Source organism: Nomascus leucogenys, chromosome 1a, assembly GCF_006542625.1.
Source record: "Nomascus leucogenys isolate Asia chromosome 1a, Asia_NLE_v1, whole genome shotgun sequence".
In the NCBI taxonomy this organism is placed as follows: domain Eukaryota; kingdom Metazoa; phylum Chordata; class Mammalia; order Primates; family Hylobatidae; genus Nomascus; species Nomascus leucogenys.
Window position 1 is genome coordinate 72,445,618 of NC_044381.1, and position 18,792 is coordinate 72,464,409.

Genomic DNA, 18,792 nt, shown 5'->3' on the forward strand with positions numbered 1-18,792 from the left:
AATTTTCCATGGTGCTGGAAAAATTAGACTGATGAGAGAATTCATTTAAAAAACTAAAGATCAAGTAGTATATCATTCTGGGAAAATATGAGTAAAGAACACAAATGAGCTCAAGTATATGACATGTAGGGTTTTCCCTTCAGCTTGCCAGGGAAGCATTACTCCATCCTCAAAGGCATAGGAGCCACTGAGGATGATGTCTGTGGATAGAAGTAAGCCAGTGAAGGAGCAAGCCAATGCTATCTGCAAACATTTCTCCCTGAGATGCAAAATAAGTTTGCGTGTCATCAAGGATCTACTTTGGGAGGACTGGGATGGATTCTGCTTGGCACAAACAAGATCCACTCTAAAGCAAATGTATTGAGTGTCTTTAATGTCCTAGGGAAGTTAGTTGGGTAACCAATTGTCCCAAGTTGCCTAGGACTAAGGGATTTTCCAGCATGTGAGATTTTGAGTGATAAAACTGAAAAAGTCTCAGACAAACTGGTATGAGATAGTTAACGTAGTTATGAGAAAATCAAGCAGGGGTCAGATCTCTGTGGTAGTAAGGATCCATGATTCCAGTAAGAAGAGTATATCCCTTCTCTGTCTGTTCGGTGGCTGGAGAAACACATAAATAACCACCTGGAGGCCTCAACTTTCAGATCAAATAGGATATATTTATCTCCTGATAGAAGTCTTCCTCCCCTGGCAACCAAGACCTCTAAATATGCAGAGATCAATAGGTATAATAATAAGAGCTGGCGGGGCGTGGTGGCTCATGCCTGTAATCCCAGCACTTTGGGAGGCCGAGGTGGGCAGATCACCTGAGGTCAGGAGTTCAAAACCAGCCTGGCCAACATGGCAAAACCCTGTCTCTACTAAAAATACAAAAATTATCCCAGTGTGCCGGCACGCGCCTATAATTCCAGCTACTCGGGAGGCTGAGTCAGGAGAATCACTTGAACCCGGGAGGCTGAGGTTGCAGTGAGTTGAGATGGCGCCACTGCACACCAGCCTAGGAGACAGAGCAAGACTCCGCCTCAAAAAAAGAAAAAAAAAGAAAAAAAAATTAAGAGCCATTCTCACTTCTTCCTTTTGGTTTCTGTACCTATATATTTTGTCTACGGATTTTTTAAAAAGTCATACAGATTTGTAGCTGATCTGGGGCACATATTGCATCTGGTAGAACAGCACTCTAATGCCATGGTCTCTGTCTCTCATTTGTCACCAAAGCTGTTTTTTTTTTGATAGCCATTCCAACCATTCTGTAATGTTAGCTGCTGCTTGTGAATTCTTTGCCCATTGCCTCATTCTGCTGTGAAATCAGTTTGTCAGAAGCAATGTTGTGTGGTGTGTCAGAAGAGCCATGTGGATGAGGTGTCGACTGAAGTCAAGGAAAGAGAAGCATTTCAAGAAGTGATCAGTGGTGTCATATGTAACAGAGAGGTTCTACCAGATGAAGACTGAGATGCTTCACTAGAGTTAGCAGTAGGAATGTCATTGGTGACTTTTGTGAGAAGTGTTTCAGAATCTAGTTGTGGGTACAGAAGCAGACTACCATAATATGAGGAGTGAATGTGAGTGAAAATACTCAGACAAGTGACACCTTTTTTTTTTTTTTTTGAGACGAGGTCTCACTCTATCACCCAGGCTGGAGTGCAGTGGCCATGATCTCAGCTTACTGCAACCTCCACCTCCCGGGCTCAAGAGCTCCTCCCACCTCAGACTCTGGAGTACCTGGCACTACAGGCACACACCACCATGCCAAGCTAATTTTTGTATTTTTTGGTAGAGATGGGGTTTTACCATGTTGCCCAGGCTGGTCTCAAACTCCTGAGCTCAAGTGATCCACTCACCTCAGCTTCCCACAGTGCCGGGATCACAGGTGTGAGCCATCACACCCATCCTAAGTAAGTGACTCTTAACTAACCAATCAGCCAACCAACCAACCAACCAACCAACCAAAAACCTGGCTTTGCAAGAAATGAGATAGATGGGGTGATCTGGAGTTGGAAGTAACTTTTTTTTCCCATTTAAGTGGAGAGAGCTCTCAATGCACTAATGACTGACAGAGAGGGAGAGGTTGGAAGTACAGACAGAAAGGGTATTGCTGATGGAGTGAGGTCCCTGAGGGGGCTGAAAAGGCTGACATCCAGATCTCTGTGTCATGAGACTTGGCATCTAGAGAAATTATTCTACAGCCTTCATGGAATAATGATTTGTAACAGAGCTGGGAATCTATTTGCTTTTTCTCATAAATAGAAAATTTCCAAAACAATATGCAGAAGTACCAAAAGGTGGCTTTAAAAAAATTGTTGACTCAGATCAAAGAGATTGGTATACTGGAGCTGTGGTAAAAAATAAATAGAACAAAGCCTATGAAGGTTAATCACAGAGCTGTCATACTACAAGGGGGAAAAACACTGGGTAAGGGCTGGCTAGGGTCCAAGCATTATCACAAAGCAGCTGAATAGGAGTCAGTAAACAGGAGCGAGGTTTAAAATGTGAGCACCACTTTGGAGGACAAAAATTTTTGAATGCTTGTTTTACATTCAAATACCTAACAGGATGCTATGCACGTTATAAATATTTGCTGACTTGATTTGTTGCTACTGATCTGCCCTCGCCTGGTCATATTAAGAGTCATTTGGACAGCAGTGGTGATGGTTTATGCTGACATAGCCACACTCTCTAGCCTGATTCCTCAGGCCAGGTTTATCCCTGCAACATAGCTGCTCAGGATGAAGGTTCTGCAGGCAGTGGAAGAGAACTTTTTTTTCTCTTATATGACACGTATATGACAGCCTGCTGCCTGTATGTTGACCAAATTTTTTATTTAGGCCTTATTGAAGAGCTAATACTGATCAACTAAAACTGATCTAACCTTCCAAGCAAATAAAACTTGTCAAGTGAGGACTAAAGAACTACAAAGTAACCTTCCATTACTGGGAGCATTCTTTAGGGATCTTTCTAGCAAAAGTGTAGCATTATTAAAGAGAGCCACGGAAAATCTTCCAGAGACTTCCCCAACCGCACCCCAACCCCCCAAAGACGAAGAGAGCACTGGCAGCATAAGATGCATGGGTAATTGGATTAGAGGATAAAGGCTGCAAGGTTGATTTTTAATAAACACTTTAAAGTATTTACAAAAAAAGTGACCATCACAAAAGATACAAGGAGGGGTTGCAAACCACTGGGTTTTGCTCTTACATTTTTTTTTCTGCAAATTTTCTACAATAGCTATAGTTTTCTTTTCTTTTCTTTTTTTTTTTGAGACGGAGTCTGGCTCTGTCACCCAGGCTGGAGTGCAGTGGCGTGATCTCAGCTCACTGCAAGCTCCGCCTCCCGGGTTCACGCCATTCTCCTGCCTGAGCCTCCCGAGTAGCTGGGACTACAGGCGCCCGCCACCACGCCCGGCTAATTTTTTGTATTTTTAGTAGAGACGGGGTTTCACCATGTTGTTAGTCAGGATGGTCTCGATCTCCTGATCTCGTGAGCCGCCAGGATGGTCTCGATCTCCTGATCTCGTGAGCTGCCCTTCTCGGCCTCCCAAAGTGCTGGGATTACAGACGTGAGCCACCGCGCCCGGCCTCAATAGCCATAGTTTTGTTTTGGATTTTTCCCTCAGTATTTTATTGTGAAAATTGGGGAGCATGCAGAAATGTTGAAAAACAGTGCAATGTACACCTGCACACCTACCACTTAGACCCAACAACTGTTGACATTTTTCCATGTTATCTTTATCTATATATATATTTACTACATCATTTGAAATGAAAGTTAGACATCATTAATTTACTCCTAAGTACTTAAATGGGTGTTTCTGAAACACAAGGATATTGTACATAATTCTGTAGTATAAGCACACATATAATAATTCCCAAGAAAATTAACAAGTCCTCTAATATTCAATATTCAGTCCATATTCAAATACCTCCCATTTGTACCAAAAACATCTTTTATAACTTTGTTTTTTGTATGAGGATCCAATCAAGGGTAACTTACCATGTTTCTTCGTTCCATCTCTTTAGTCTTTTAAAATATATAATAGTCTTCCCATATTTATTTGTTAATTTTAAAGTCAGAAAGAAATAGATGTTAAAAATAAAACCAACCCAGGATATTATTTAAAGGTTTTGCATGTGTCACTTCATTCAGTATTTACTAAAACAATTACAATAAAAGTATGCTGGTATTTAAAAAGAAAGAAATAAAAATGTTAGGGTTATCTCTAGATATAAAACTATAGGTGATTTTTCAAAACTTCTTTTTAATTTTTATTTTTTTCACAATGAACATGCAATTTAAAACTTTTATAAGATTGAAGCTGGGTGCGGTGACTCACGCCTGTAATCCTAGCAGTTTGAGAAACCAAGGAGGGTGGACCACTTGAGGTCAGGAGTTGAAGAGCAGCCTGGCTATCATGGTGAAACCCCGTCTCTACTAAAAATACAGAAAATTAGCCGCGCGCAGTGGCAGGCGCCTGTAATCCCAGCTACTCGGGAGGCTGAGGCAGGAGAATCCTTTGAGCCCGGTAGGCAGAGGTTGCGGTGAGCCAAGATTGCGCCACTGCATTCTAGCCTGGGCAACGAGAGCAAAACTCCGTCTCAAAAAAAAAAAAAAATAGTTTCTAAGATTGAGTTCAGAGTGATAGAAGAATTACATAACTGTGAAGAACATTAAACCTTTAAACACTGGGTAAGTAGCTGTTGAGAAAGGGTGTTGAATTATATGTAAAGTTTTTAAAAATAAGGGTTGGGCACTGTGGCTCGCGCCTGTAATCCCAGCCCTTTGGGAGGTTGAGGCAAACAGATCGCTTGCGCCCAGGAGTTCGAGACCACCCTGGGCAAAATGGCGAAACCCTGCCTCTACAAAAAATAAAAAAATTAGCCTAGTGTGGTGGCGTGTGCCTGTAGTCCCAGCTATTGGGGGGGCTGAGGTAGGGAGATTGCTTGAGCCCCAGAGGTCAAGGCTGCAGTGAGCTGACATTGCGCCACTGCACTCCAGCCTGGGCATCTGGAGTGAGATCCTGTCCTTCCGCCCCCCTTCCCCCGCCCCCCCAAAAAAGGATTCCCACCTATGTGGTGAGGCTAAGAGTGGTTTGGGCTAAAAGTGAGAAGAGATCAAATCTCCCTTTTCTCCTGCTGTTCAAGCAGGTTGTAAACTAGCCTGTTGGCATGTAGGGAATAGTTTGGTAGAGAGGAAGGAGCTTGAACGTTGGAGTTTCAGTCCCAGTTCTGCCACTTCGTAGCCATTTGACCTTAGGCAAGTTATTTTATTCATTCTTTCTATTTTTTCCTCCTTTTGCACACTTCTTTGCTGTGAATTATTTCCTTTCCTAAGCCTGCTTTCTCATCTGTAAAGTGAGCATAATTACATCCCGTGAGGTTGTTACAATTGACAATTATATATAGTATATGAAAAGTAGCTACTAGGGTGGTTATTATTATTCAGATATATTATAGGTTAAATAACGCCTGTTTATATTTAGACCCTATAAGGTGGTTACTCTGTTATATAGTTATATGCTATTTTGTAGTTTAAAAATATTTTAAAATACATTATCTCATGTATTAATAATTCTCACACTCTTAGAGCTAACTCTTGGCCTCCACTAATTAGTGAGGAAACTAAAGCTCTGCGAAGTGAAGTGACTTGTCCAATGTCTCATTACTAGAAAGGGGCAGAACTGGGAGGAAAATCAGGTTTCGTAGTTGCAAATTCAATACCTAAAAAAAATTCTTATAAGGAAGTGTATAAAAAAAATCACAGAATCAAGCATCCAAGTGGCTTGAATTTTTTCTTTCAATTGCCAGGTGTACTTGGACAAAAATGTACACATTTTAATGCTACATTCTTTCCGATAGAAAAATTTACACCAAACTGGTTGATAGCCAGTATATTGCTGATTTAAAGTTACATATCTATTATTTATGCAAGTGACAAAAAGACATCATAAGCAAAAATTATGTATAAATGAAAATTCCCATTTTAATTGTTTGTATACCTAAAGATTTACACCTTGGGAGTCAACATAGTACTGGGGCACGTACATAGGAATTGGAGTCAAAGAGCTCTAGGTTCAAGTACCAGTTTGTGAGCCTTGTGTCTTTGCACTAGTTAGTTACCCATGTGAGCCTGATACTACAATATGGGGTTGTTTCGAAGACCACATGAGCTAAGATATGTTAAATACCTGGCACAGCGCATATGCACAACAAATACTAGTTTCTCTGTCCTCATTTAATCCATTAATTTCCAATTCACTGGCAACCTTTGAGGATGGGAGACATTAAGGTGGTTTTAATCATGTTAAGTAATGTTACATAATAGTTTTACCTCTCTACCTACTTCTGCCCAAATTTCCCTTGAAAGGCTCCAGGGATGTCTTGAGACTGTATGAACAAAGTAGAAACTTCCTTCTGCTTGAATAAGATTTCTTGCAGCTACTTAAAAGAGTGGAAGAAGGCTGTTCCATTTATCTATTACATGACAAATTATAAAAAATTACAAAAATTATTTTATTTGTATGGGGTCAGAATTCTGTGGGGTCAGAAACTCAGGCAGTGCTTGGTTAGGTGATATTTTTGCTCCACGTGGTATTAACTGGGGTCGCTTGGTGGCATTTAGCTTGTAGCACGGCTGCTCTGGAGTTCAAGAAGCCTTCATTTATATTTCTGTCATCTTGATGGGGACAGTTGGAAGATGGTCCAGCTGAGCCCCTCTCCCACCCAATGTAGTCTCAGGGCCTCTCTACATGGTTTTTCCAGCAAGGTAGATGAACTTTTTACATGGATCTAAGAGAGTGAGTGGAACTGCCTGTCTTGTATAGCCTGGACCCAGAAGTTGGCAAAGCATCACTTCTGCCATGTTCATTGGTCACAGCAGTCACAGAAACCTCCCAAATTCAAGAGGTAGGTCTACAGATCCCACCTTTCATGCAATGAGTGGCAGATAATTTTCAGTCATCTTTAATCTGTTATGAGAGCACATGCTTGAAGACACAGGTCAAAGGAGCACAGTGCAGACCTTTATGAAGCACCTTTCTGTGACAGATACTTTGCTAGAATAGCTAACGACTTCTAGATCTGCAGCTGAAGAAGTTTCGACGAAACTTCCCTCTCCATTACTTGGGTGAAAGTGGACCTGGAATCCTCCAGTTGCTTCCATTATACTTTCATCTCTGCTACCCCTGATCTTGTGGAGTCAAGAGATATATATAATCTGTTACTCACGCATTACTCAAATCCCTACACAAGTCACCACTTACGGGAAAACTACCCTAGTCAAAACAGGAATAGCCAGCTTGTTCTCCATCTGCAGGACAGGCATGTATTATTTGTCTTTAAAACTTTCCCCAAACTCAGAAGAAAGAGGTGTTACACGCAAAAAATTCAGTAGACATTCTTCAGTAAATTGCAATTTTGTTAAATTAAAAAAACAAAGGATGTGTGCTCTTTAGGTAACAGTGTTCAGACTTTATAGTTTTCAATAAAATTTAATTTCTTAGTTGTTGCAACTAGAGGTACCTCAGATGCTGGGTGTGTTGCTAATCCTTTTTAACAAGTTAGTTGTTGGTTTCAGTGACATTGGAGGGTAGTAAATAGCAGCCAAAGTTAATTATATCGTAGGTTAATTATATGTGTTAACTATAGCTAATTATATTATATGAGACTACACTTCAAAATCTAGAGTGGTGTTAATTCATAATAGGGCTTGCCTATTATGTATAACACTAGAGATGCATAGCATTTCTAGTGAATCTTTTTTTTTTTTTTTTTTTTTAAGACAGAGTCTTGCTCTGTTGCCCAGACTGGAGTGCAGTGGCACCATCTTGGCTCACTGCAACCTCCCCCTCCTGGGTTCAAGCGATTCTCCTACTCAGTGTCCCCAGTAGCTGGGATTACAGGTGTGCACCACCATGCCCAGCTAAGTTTTGTATTTTTAGTAGAGCTGGGGTTTCACCATGTTGGCCAGGGTGGTCTCGAACTCCCGACCTCAGGTGATACACCCAGCTCGGCCTCCCAAAGTGCTGGGATTACAGGTGTGAGCCACCACACCCGGCCTCTAGTAAATCTTTTTGTTTTGATGTGCATAAATAGAAAGCTTATAAAAAATAAAGCATTCAACCACTTCCCTTTCAACAGTCAAAGTTCAAACGCCAGAAAAGCTGAAATAGGTGATACAAAGTCATCCTTTAGTATAAGCAGTAGTATATTTTGAGAAAATCCTAAACTCCACTCATTGTCTTACTTACAAGTGCACCGAAATATTATTGCCTGTAAATGACATTGCGGTCTTACTAGTCAGGAAAATGATATAAATTTTTAATTCTAACCTAAAACCTGCTTTAGTACTAACCTGAGGAAATTACATGGTTGTTTGTAAGCTAATCAAGAGCCCTTAAACTCCATTACATAAATGATACACTTACCCTTTGTATTAAGGGACTAACGGCTTCGCTTTTCAACAAAGCTGGATCTTCTGGCACTCGCTCAGAAGATAGCCAGTACTTCAGAGATAGATTGCTTTGAGGGCACTGGAACTGCTGAGGGGCAGAGTAATCCTAATGAGAATGGAAAAAGAGGACGCCTCTGGAGTTAAAATAAGACAGAATGCATCTGTGGAGAACACGGTGACTGAAAACTGGCAGATTTCTCAATATCTCAGGCCACTACACACTGCGCAGTTTTCATCTGTATTTTGGAGGTGCTCTAGAAAACTTAGAAATGATCAGAATAAAAAGTATAGATACTTTTAACCAGCCCATGTACAGGAAATTCTGTTGGTGTAGAAACGGTTCTGCTGTTCATTCCTTAACTGCTTCTGTTCCCACTTTGTCAGATGTAGGGCGAGGTGGTGGTGGTGAGTCCTATTTTTGTATCTCTATCCACAGTCTGGAATCGTTCGGATTATTTTAAGCCTTCATAACATTTGCAGAGAGCTTGGAGTATTTTGTACATGTAGTGGGGCAGTGCCTAGCCTCCTGTGAGAGATTGATCATCGGTACAATCCACACGAAACTCACTTGCCAGTGGACCGGGAGGATCGCTGCCATCCTTTCAGCAAAGAGCAAACGAATAAGCAGAGATCCGGGCCCATCCCTCCTCGCGCAGCAGTTTCTAGATTTTTACCCCGGCGTCATGAATGGCTACCAGCTGGTAGTCACAACACTTTCATAATATTTGCACACAACTTATTTGGGTCGCTTTCTTTTCTTTCCCTTTTTTTTTTTTTTTTTTTTTGAGAGAAACGGAGAGTCTTACTCTCTCGCCCAGGCTGGAGTGCAGTGGCGAGATCTCGGCTCACTGCAACCTCCGCCTCCTAGATTCGTGCGATTCTCCTGTCTCAGCTTCCCAAGTAGCTGAGGCTACAGGCGTGCGCCACTATGCCCAGCTAATTTTTTGTATTTTTTTTTTTTTTTTGGTAGAGACGGGGTTTCACTATATGTTGGCCAGGCTGGTCTCGAACTCCTGACCTCAGATGATCCGCCTGCCTCGGCCTCCCAAAGTACTGGGATTACAGGCGTGAACCACCGCGCCCGACCATTATTTGGGTCGCTTTCTAATTTTTTTCTCCGTTTGTAGCTAGCGTTGCCCGAAGGAGAATTCAGAGAGATCCCCTGGAGAAAGGGACGTCGGATGTCGTTTTCCAGTAATTTCTGGGGGAAATCTGGGACAGTCAGGGGGTAAATCTAGTGCCGTTTACTGAAGTTAAAAAGGCGTGGGGAGCCAGGTGGTGCCCTGGAGGGAGGGCCGCGCGAGACGAGACCAACCTTCGGGACAGGGGGCTACTGAACGCAGGGGATTCCGCGGAGCCTCCAGCCCCTGAGCGTCCACCTTCGGCCCAGCTGGGGGACGCGGTCTCGGGAGGAAAGCCCGGAATCCCGAGCCGGCCAGCCTCTAGCAGCGGGTACCGGAGCGCGTGGGCAGGCGCGCGGAGACAGAGGCTGGTCGGCGTCTGTCCCTTTAAGGGGCCGGTCTCCCGGCGCCGCCGGCCCAGACGCCAGGACGTGCCGGGGCCGCCCCGCCCCGAAGCCGCCCGTTTCCTGCCGAGTGGCGCGACGGCACCTGAGCGACTGCGGCGGCGGTGGCGGCGGCGCCTCGGAGCGGGCGGCCCGGGCTGTAGTGCCGGCGCCGCCGCGTCTTCCTGGTCTCCTTTCCCGGCCGCACAGGGTGAGGAAGAGCAGGCCGCACCGGGCCGGGCGCCGGCGGCGGGGAGCGCGGGGGGAGGCGGCGCCGGCCGCGGGGTCCTGGGGCAGGCGGGAGGGCCGCGCCGGGCGGGGGGGCGCGGCCACGGGGCCCGGACGCCGCCCGCTGGGTAGGCCTCGGGCATCCGGTCGCCGCCGCGGGGCTCCTGCTGGGGCCGGGACGCCGCAGGGGGCGGGCTCGGAGGGACCTCCTCGGCCCCGCGGGGCCGCCCCGGGCCCGACCCCGGCTCTGTCGCGGCACCCGGGGCGCGGCTGAGGGACACCCCCCTCCTCCCCAAGGACGACTCTGCCGAAGGCGAGGTCGACGCGAGCGGGCCCTGGGGTGACCGAGGCACCTATTTTTAGCCAAGCCTGAGGGCCCCCGGGAGGGAAGGCGGATTACCGCCTCCTCGGCCGGTGGACGGAGGCAACGCGTCTCCCGGGGCGTCCCCGGGCCGGAGCTGGGCCACACTTAGGCCATGCTGGAATTCCAGTCCTCGCCGCTGCCTCCGGCGGTCTGGGCGCTCGCCCCCTTCCCCGGCGCCCCTCCCGCCGCCCTTTGCGAGTCCCCAGGTCAGGGCGGGAGGCGGTTGGGCACGGAAAGCAGCATGAGGGGGGACTTTGGTAAAATCCGCGGACCACCCTCGACACCGGCGAAGTTATCCCTTTCTGTCCCCGAGGGGTGTGTCTTAGCGATTCGGCCTGACCCCTTCAGTTTCCAAAAGTGAGATTTTTGGCCTTGGGGACCTCGCCGGAAAACTACACGGGAAGTCTAGAGAAGTCGTCTGGCTCTCAGCCATACGTCTGTGAGGGATGTGCAGCCCCGCACGCTGGCGGTGAAGGCGCTGGGTGCACTAGAGTGGGCAGCCCCGGACGCAGGCAGCGGCGTCCCAGCTTGGCCCAGCTGCACCTTGACTAGGTTAGGTTGAAAGTAAGCTGTTCAGTGTTGGCCCTTCTTTCTTTTGGGAGGAAGGAGGAATCTAAATTCAGAACTGTGTTGTCAAACGGATTCCTTAGCAGCTATTTAAGTTAGTAGTGCTTAAAGAGCTACGGTTGGAGTTAACTGTTAAGGGGTGTGTGTGTGTAGTGCTTAAAGAGCTACGGTTGAAGTTAACTGTTAAGGTGTGTGTGTGTGTTTGTGTGTGTGTGTGTGTGATGACTTTGTAGACACCCATAGCCAGCCCAGCTAAAGATAAGCATCTTCAGGTGAACTAAACGTTCTGAATTGTATAGGAGTTGACTTAAAGTTAGAATTTTTGCTAAATTAGGTTGCATTTGTTTTCCTTAGCTTACCTAACAGGCTAATGGCAACAGTGTCTCCAGTTTGGTCCGAAGCAATTGCTGGTGAGACTTGGGATAATGTTCCCAAGAATAACACTAAATTACTCGAGTATTTTGGGTAGACATGCCTTGCAGTAGACTTTTATATTTGATGTGCTGCCTGATAAAAAAGGCTCTTTTTTTTTTTTTTTTTCCTTTTTCGTTTTGTCTTTAGTTTAAGGATCTAACCTGAAATAGCTGGGTCTGTTGATGAGTTTCCCTCCCACCCCAACATTGAGTTTCAAATGTCTCATCTGATTTTGTAGCCTTCGGCAGACATAACAATACCTTATCAAGTGATCTTAGAGAATAAGGTGTTCTACTTGATTTACTTGAGGCTGATAATGAATTGGAAAATATAACAAGATCTATTGAAAAATTTTCTTAATACTGGAAAATTATAAAGAATATCAAGTATTTAACTTTTAATGATTCAGCATCAGCATTATGAAGAGACATTTACGATTTTGTTTCCATTTAGATCTTTATATATTCTTTTAATACCAGTAGTGTCTTCTGTTTGATGTTGTGTTTTTCCCTAAAAATGCCTCACTTCAGGCTCCCCTCTAGTTTATAGGCTTTAATCTGCTTTTGGTAGGGAGATCGTTTTAATAATTATATTTTTGATATCACTCAATATGGCTTTTTAAAAGAGCCTAAAACGTGAAAACCTTTTTGAGACTTCTAAAGAACCCATATTAAGGTTGTCACTGTTGTTAAGTTCTTAACTTGAATTTTAAGTTATGGTTAAAAGTTCTTAATCAGCCTGTCATGTTTAAGATGACACGTAGAATACGGAATCATAATTTTTTTTTAAAAGTTGAATGTGTCTTATACATTTCCTATGTGTAAGTTAAGTTCTTAACTTGAATGGAACATGTATTTTTAATTGTATGCTTATAATTTTTGTAGCAAATGAAGTTTTATCCTGAAAGATCTCCAATACTTTATTAAAATATAAAATTGTTAATGAACTTAAGTGGTTCTAGGAAGGTTTTGATTCTCTTGGGGATCTGACCTAATATGTAATAAGGAAATGAGAAAAATCGTGCTTTGCAAGATCATTCATATATTTGAGAATACACCTTATGACCTGATTGTTCTCTGTACTGTTTTTAGTGACTTTGAAGGTAAATCCAGAGTATACTTAGAGGATAGAAGCAAGTAACTATTTCTCTAGAAGTGACATTGATGATCACTCATGCTCAAAGAGAATTGCATTTCATTGCTTCTCTTTCAGTTCCTGTGAACATGACTTTGAGTGTCCCAATCAAAAAATGTAATTTCTTTTCAAATCACCGGGAAAACATTGGTCTAGATGAGAATATAAGCCTTTTTCCCCCCTCTATAAACAGAAAATTAAACATTAAGGGGAAGAACCTTATGTGCCGTAAACTAAGGAGTTTAATTTAACCTTCTGTATCTGAGGTCTAGAGAAAGAGAAATAATGACAGTTTACAACTGTGTGCCAAGCTGTTGTGCTTAAATGTGTTTTTGGTTTTTGACAGAGGTAGCAGTGAAAACTAGGCTATTTTTCTTTTTTAAAAAATGGTACAAGCTTTTAATTGGTTTTATGTAAAAAGAAAATAGGCAAGATATACTTTTAATTCTAACAATAGTTTTAGTAGATACTCTGATAGGAAATATAATATTCCTCGGAAATGTAGAAGACATACTTACCCTAAAAAAAGTTATGATTTAGTATTTTACGAGTCGTCCTAACTACTACAGGGAGATTAAGAACTTTTCCATAACTTAAATCTGGTTTCAGCAAAGTGATTTGTACACTAAATGTAATTTGTTTGCACTCTTCTTCCAGGACATTCTGCTTTTTGGGCTTTCTCCTTCCTAATTGCTTTGTTCATTCTACCTTACATCTTCTACTCTTAAAGTTGACATGCTCAGTCCTTGTTTCACTTTTCTTTTTATATTCCTCTGACAATCTTGTCCAGTGTCATGGTTTTAAATACTTACATGCTGATGGCTCCCATATTTCTATCTCCAACCCAGACTTTCCACATATCCTGTTAGGCCTATCCACTTGGATGTGCAGTGGTCAACTCCAACTAAATTTCCCTGTTTTTCCTCAAACGTGTTTGATGTTTGATGTTTCCATCATTCAGGTAAAAAAACGTTGGAGTCATCCCTGACTTATCTCTTTCACACTTGGCATTCTGTGCTCTGTCTTATCTTGAAAATATAACCACAATCCAATCAGTACTTACTGCTTCCACTGCTCACCAGCCTGGTCCAAGCCATTCTTTCTGCAGTTAGCCTCCTAACTGATCTCCCTGCCTTTGCCCTAACTCCCTACAGTCTTTCCAACACAACAACTGGATCATATCACTTACCTTCTCAGAATGCTACAGTGACTTTCTCTATGCACAGTGAAAGCGGAAGTTTTTATGTCCTTAAGGCCATACAGAATCTGGACACTTCCACTCTCCCCATTCCCCCTTACCTCTAAGGTTAGCTACTATCTTCCCTTTGCTTACTTCCCTCTGGCTCCAGTGGCTTTCGTAGGGGCAGCTACATGCCAGACACTGCCCTGAACACTTAGGCTCCATCAATAAACAAAACAGACGAAAAGCTCTGCTCTGATAGAAGTTATGTAATAGTGTATGTTTGAGGGCAAGGGGAAGAGATAATAAACACAATCAATGAGGACATTATATACTATTTACTTCTCCTGGCAAGAAGGTGACAAGTGCCATGGAGGAAACAGCTGTTTTTTACACTGGCTGTTACCCCTCCTTAGATCAGTTTTTTTTTTTTCTGAAGATACATGCATGGCTTGTTGTCTCTGTCCAGTCTTTGCTTTTTAAATGTCACTTTCTTAAAAAGATCTGCCTATTTTATTTAAAACTGCACTCCCCTACGTCTGATTCTTCCACCTTGCTCCGTTTTCTTTATAGCATTTGTCGCCTTCTGTCATACTATATGATTTCCTGGTTGTGTTTATTGTCTCTTCCCCATCACCCCAAAACACACAGTATTACATAGCTTCTGTGAGGGTAAGCTTTTTGTCTGTTTTATTGATGACTCTTTAAGAGTTCAGAGCAGTGTCTAGCACATAGCAGGTCCTCAATAAGGATTTGTTGAACACAGTAATTAAATCCTGGCTGGGTGTGATTACTCACATCTGTAATGCCAGCACTTTGGGAGGCCAGGGTGTGTGGATTGCTTGAGCCTAGCAGTTTGGGACCAGCCTGGGCAACGTGGCAAAACCTCATCTCTAAAAAGAATATAAAAACAGCCAGGCATGGTGGCGTGTGCCTGTGGTCCCAGCTTCTTGGGAGGCTGAGGTGGGAGGATTGCTTGAGCCAGGGAGGTGGAGGTTGCAGTGAGCTGAGATGGTGTGACTGCACTCCAGCCTGGGTGACAGAGTGAGACTCTGTCTCAAAAAAAAAAAAAAAAAAAAAAATCTCGCATTCTATCCTTTGATGAATAACTCATTATTGGATACATGTAGTTTTCAGTTTGCTCCTTTCCTCTTTCAGGGATGGTCAGAGAGTGGAAGAAAGTGGCATGGAGCCTTTGGGAGCTGCTTGGTGGAAGGAATGATGTTAGAGTGTGGTGGAGACCCTCTTACATACACCACATGATTAGGACCATTTGTTAGTTAATTCAAAAAGTTGGTTAAAGCAAGGAATCAAAATATATGTGCACCTTAAATGTTTTCACTTAAAATATTTGATTTTACTTTTATTTGCCTTTTTATTTTTACTGATTTCTTTTCTTAAAATAAAGGTTATCCTGATTTTCCTTTCACAGATTGTACTCTAAAAGCATTATCTATGATTTGTAGTATTGGTTTCTTTAAAGTGGAATGAAAAGGTAGGCACTGGGAAACTCTCCAAGTACAAAATCTTTATAGATTTTTCCAGTTATTCATCAAGACCTTCCAAAGGATTTAATGTCATTTTTATAGAAATAACACCTTTTGACTCTATTTTCATATTTGATAGATATATAGAAATAAGTGAGTAGGAGAGTAACTGCTAGCCAGAAACAGCTTTCTGAAGACACCAGCCCATGTATTTTTACAAAGGAGGAGAATGTCAGTTAATCCAGTGAGAGATCCTGTAAGACACCTTCCACTTTGAATAGGTTCCATAGGGGCCGTAGGATCATAGCAGCCTGTAATTACTAGAAGAGAATGTTATTTACCCGTATTTCTTTATTTTGACTCTGAGTAACATCTACAATTAGTTTTCAGAACTTACGTGAATTCAAGTAAGTGTACATTGTCTATCAGGAGACATGTTACATTGCATTTTCACTGGAAAATGTGGGACAATTATTATTCCTACACATGAGTCATTGAGTTGTCAAGGAAACAGTCTGGTCTGGTGTAATCAGCTGGAAGTCAGTAGTTAGGAGACCTACAGGTCTTAGACCTTATTACCTCTAAGGTTTTATGCAAGTTCTTTATTGTCCAGTTCTTTAATTACATAATGTTCTGTGGGGTAGTGGAAACAGCATGGGCACTAGGGAGCCTGAAGACCTTGGGCTTGAATTTAGTTTTGCTAGTCAGTACCACTTACTGCATGTGTGATCTTAACCTATATTAACCTGCCTAAGGCTCATTAAGGAATTATCTTACCTCAGTAGTTGCCTCATAAGTGATAGCTAACATTGGAGTACATATTTGCTGTCAGACTCTAAATGCTTTATGTGCATTATCATATTTAATCTTCTCAACAACCTTATGAGGTAGGTACTATTTGGTGAAAACTAGGCAGACAAATAATTTGTTCAAAGACACAACAAATGTCTTTAGGAGGAGCCTGAATTTTAACTGAGGCATTCTGACTTAGAGCCCATTCTTACCCATTGAGCTGTTTTATAAGAATGCTTTCTGAAAAAAACAAAATGCTGTTCATGTGCAGCTAATGTTAGGCATTACAAAGCTAAATTAAGGTTATAAGGATCCCCCCTCCCCCCCACAGGAATTAGAAGATTAATTCTTAAAACTAGTGATTTAAATTTAAAGAATTGAAGTTTTTCAAGTGGAGAAAACAGTAAAAGCTACTTAAACCACATGCTATAAAATGTTTTAGTTATATGGAAAGCAGTAGATAGAATGTCATCCTTTTAGTTTCCAAGAAATTTTTCTGTTTCATTTCCTGCATATGTTGATTGTAAGTTACTCTTGTGTGATCTTACAGACATTTCTTAATGGTTACCTCAAAAAAGCCAACTCTGACCCTACCTAAAAATGCATACCCTCCCTATTTTTTGTCACAGCCTTATTTTTCTTCATTGCACCATCAGTCACAACCTGATGTTATAATACGCTTATTTCTTTCTTGGTATCTGCCTCACCTACAAGAATATAAGCAATGAGAGGCAGGGACTGTGTCTTGTTCATCGCTGTGAACTATGTGTCTGACACCTAGTTAGTGCTCAATTTGAATGAATGGATGGTCTGATGCTTGAAAATGATTGGGACTCATTGAGTCTTTTGCTTTACTTGCCATCCTTTATTAGCATGGCTGAGTGGTATTTGGTATGCCATATAAAGTGAAACTGTAAGAATAAGGGTTTTAGGTTTACTCTTGGGAGAGTGGAATGGAAAACAATTTGAAACACGAATTTCAGCAAAATGCTTGTGCTTAGTCCCAGTTAATCTTGTTCATCAGTAATGTAAGTGTTCTGAGTAGAATCTGTACATAAATAATTTAGTGAATGCTCGTGTTTAGATCTAATTACCTTTTGAAATAAATTGGGACAAGCTAAGCTGTGCACTGAGAACTCCCTAGTGTTCTGAATGCTATGTTGCAGAACATTGAAGATGTTGCCTTAAATCTGTAATATCCACACAGGTTGAATTTACCAACCTGTACTTGCCTACTTTATTGGGAAGTCATGTCATTTGAAATGTTTCCATAATTATGTAGTTTTCATAATCTGGATCTCTTGAGGTTGGCTGAATGTCATGATTTCTGTGAAGGGAATTCCTCAAGCTTGTATTTAGTGCTCTTATTTCTGGGTACAGTTTCAGGTGCTGTGCTAGATAATCTTTGTGCTTGGTACTCTATTGCTGGGGAATCATTTCTTAAATAGCTTCCAGTTTGACTAGATGTTTGCTGTAATTTTAAGTTTAAATTGAATCCTTTTGTAAAAGTGGCTTAATTCTTCTGCTCTTTTTTTTTTCTTTTAGTCTAAATAATTGGATTTAGTTTTAACTTGAAGGATTTCTGAGCTTGAAAATTTTGGGGCACTTTTCAAGTAAAAAATACAGCTAACCTTTGGACAATGTGGGAATTAGGGGCACTAGCACTCTGTACAGTCAAAAATTTTTGTGTAACTTTTGACTCTCCAGAAACTGAACTACTAGTACCCTACTGTTGACTGGAAACCTTACCAATTACATAAATAGTCAATTAACATGTATATTATATGTTATATGTATTATATACTGTATTCTTATAGTAAAGCTAAAGAAAAGAAAATGCTACTAAGAAAATCATAAGAGACTGTATATTTACAATACTGTACTGTTTATTGATACCATAAGTTTATATCATCTGTAAGATGAATCATCTGTCTCAGTGTGCAACTGAGAGACCTCAGTCTACTGCAGACCTCAGTCTACATGTCAAGTAATTCAACTTTTCCTTGTCATGACTTTTCTCTGCTTCTCCGGAGCACTTCCAGCGTTACTAGTGGCACTTGGCATGGGTCCCATGGTGTTATTCAGGGTTTACAGTGTTGTGCTAAAAATGATGAAAAATATGGGAGAACTACGATCACTTTTTACTGTGATACTGTTACTGGGAGGACAGAATGCTCATGTGGAGATAATTAGAGTCATGGATAGGAGTCATGGATACTTCAGACACTTGAGTTCACAGTAATACCAACAGGAGATGGCTACAAAATTATTACAGTGGTACAGTATGTACTGCAGTTAGTTTTATGCAGTTGTGATTTGGTACTGTATCTTGACCTTTGTTTACATTTCTATCTATTGCAAATGGCACCATATACAGTAACCACATAGGGTCTGGTTTGTGTAAGTTTTGATAAATTTTGACTTTATAATTTGTGTATATTTTATGGTAGTAAATTATAAAGTAGCCGGGCGCGGTGGCTCACGCCTGTAATCCCAGCACTTTGGGAGGCGAGGCGGGCGGATTACGAGGTCAGGAGATCGAGAGCATGGTGAAACCCCATCTACTAAAAATACAAAAAATTAGCCGGGTGCGGTGGTGGGCGCCTGTAGTCCTAGCTACTCAGGAGGCTGAGGCAGGAGAATGGCGTGAACCTGGGAAGCGGAGCTTGCAGTGAGCTGA

General features: G+C 42.1%; 1 protein-coding gene and 1 long non-coding RNA gene across 8 annotated transcripts in view; one reads left to right on the forward strand and one right to left on the reverse strand.

Moving 5' to 3' along the window:
- Window positions 1-5,955: 5,955 nt before the first annotated feature.
- Window positions 5,956-9,906, reverse strand: LOC101176519. The gene is made up of 3 exons (XR_177790.3): window positions 9,758-9,906; window positions 8,417-8,548; window positions 5,956-7,179 (listed from the first exon to the last, which is right to left on the reverse strand). It is a non-coding gene; the product is annotated as an uncharacterized LOC101176519 (long non-coding RNA).
- Window positions 9,907-10,020: 114 nt separating this feature from the next.
- Window positions 10,021-18,792, forward strand: part of KTN1 (kinectin 1) — a 103,210-nt gene continuing 94,438 nt past the window's right edge. For all 7 annotated transcript variants that reach the window (XM_030810989.1, XM_030810997.1, XM_030811006.1 and 4 more), the window contains exon 1: window positions 10,021-10,157. The gene's annotated coding sequence lies outside the window, so the exon portion shown is untranslated. The remainder of the gene's footprint in view (window positions 10,158-18,792) is intronic.